We start from the raw sequence: 2,348 nt of genomic DNA on the forward strand, positions 1-2,348 counted from the left end.
AGTAGGAGAGGGTTTAATTTAGCTGCCTTCTCACATCCACATAGCTAGAGACAACGTTAGGAAATCCCACCTGATGTGTCTGTGGGGAATTTCTAAAGTCTTCTCCACAGTTCCACGTCTGTGCATGACCACGTCTTTGAACGCAGATGGTGTTGATGGATAGGTGGACTGATTTATGTTCTTTCAGTTAAGGGGCCACAGTGCAGAGTAGCTTATTGCTATCAGTTCAGAGGGGGGAGGAATCTGGGCCTTCTCCAGCTTTGTACAGACAAGTGGAAGCCATATGTGATTTCCTACAGCCATCTAAAGGGAGCAGGAGCTGAAAGGTAACTTCCCCACCCATGTGGAGGAGTTTAAAGCCTGCTGAGAACTTCTCTCGGCCAAATGTTCAGGCTCCCTGCACTGTAGTGATTTGTGCAGCCTTTTCTATCTTTGAAACACGAGCAAGTTATTGTTGTTATACAAAGAAGCTGGCAAAGTGTCATCCCATGATTCAGCATATCAAGAAGCAAGATAGCATAACGCATCATTGTGCCAAAGGGTTGCGCAATGCGGGCTGGAACAGTCCATATAAAAGCACTGTTGTATTGGGATGGAAATGGCTTTTTTCATGGAAGATACCCATCTGCCAAAAAACCCCGTTGTATAACTAATGTTTTATGAGCAGAAGATCCAGAGGCACTGTGACACAGACATAGGAAAAGATACTTTGATTTGCCAGGATGATTTGTTTACAATTGTAACATCTGGTACAGAAAGTTCTGAAAGAGATCCATGAATTGAGAAGTCCTGCATATGGTTTAAACTGCACTGTGAATTGGAGATAATCCATTAGAGTCAATGGAGATAACCTGGCACAAAACTACCCTCAATGAAAGGAAAACCACAGCCAAAGAGCGTCAATGCACAGAACCTTAGTGCTTTTCTTTATAAAGCCCATGGGGAAGTCTGCAATAGGTCAGATTACTTCAGCTATTTCCATCATTCAACTTTTCTTTCACCCTTATGGCATTTCCCAGCAGGCCAAACCCCAGTAATTCCTCCCAAAGTGCTCTGACAGGTCAGACACTGTCATCCTACAGAATGCCAACATTGCACCCCATAAGGGATCAGGCCTTTTGTCTGTTACCTCCATCTGCCTCAGGAAGGGCTCTCCAGTTTGCCAACTCGTTGAGCTGGTCTCCACCAGGAAGAGCACCCTCACACCCTTCTTCCCAGACTTTCCTCCTTTCAGAGAGCATCGTTCCTAGAGGAAAGGCTCCAAAAGACCCTTAGGATTTAAAAGAAACATCTAGCTTTTAAAACCAAACCTCAATGAGGTCTTTTTGTTGAAAGAACTGATATCCTTAGAAAGGAAAACTGAGACCAGCAACTCCTTTTGCTGAAAAGCCTCTGGGCTGACATAATGGTGACCAACTCTGCCCCCACTTGCCACCAGAAGCCAAAGAGAAAAAGGTCTGCAAATCATTACCACATCCTCCTGCATCCTTCAGGCATCCAGTCCCCATCCTCTACTTTTAATTTAGATAATTGGTTTCCATGCCCTGTCTAACTTCTGTTTTCCCTGTCTGTGCCCTTCTGATTCAGTTTCCTCCCTGCTGGCTCCCTGCTACCTTGCCCAAAGAGCTGTTTTGGCATCATTTTTTCCTACTTTATTTTCTTTTTATATCTGTTGACTGTTTCAGATGCTATTAATTCTATTTAATAAAGATGGGAGACACAGGCAGTGAGGGAGAGCACCCTGTTAGTAGTAATGTAAATAGATCAAACTTTCACCCTACACCTCAAGTTGTGAGAACCTGGAAGTAAAGCAGTAGTTAAGGGCCTCAGCCGCTTGTATTGGCAAACCCATCTTTCATAAGCATGCAATTTAGATTTAATAATATGCTTAATGAATGGTAATTAAAAACAAATTGCAATTAAAACACTATTTAATGAGGTTCAACAGTGATGTAATAGATATGTATCTATCAGCAAGTTCAACTTCAATAAATATTTTCTTAATAACAAACTGGCATTTAATTAGTATGGGAAAAATGTTGCTGTTATATCTAAATTAAATTAAAATACACTTAGGGCACTTCCCCACTTAATAGTAAGTGCTAATGAAAAATATTTAAAAGACTTTTCTCTCCTTCCTTTTTTTTTAAGGGTAATGGTTACAAGAATTAAATAAAAGGAATTTAATTGATTGCAGAATATGAGGGTAGGATCCCGCCCTGCACAGAAACACTTAATTGCTTTAAAAATCTCCTAGTGCACAATATCTCCACTGACATATGTCCATGAACAGGCAGCCTGGCTGGGAGTGGAAGTATAAAGATTGAACAAATGGGATAGTTGACAAA

The sequence above is a fragment of the Neopsephotus bourkii genome, unplaced genomic scaffold (assembly GCF_033783945.1).
Source record: "Neopsephotus bourkii isolate Nb327-2 ecotype Australia unplaced genomic scaffold, CSIRO-AGI_Nbou_v1 NB_1787, whole genome shotgun sequence".
NCBI lineage: Eukaryota > Metazoa > Chordata > Aves > Psittaciformes > Psittacidae > Neopsephotus > Neopsephotus bourkii.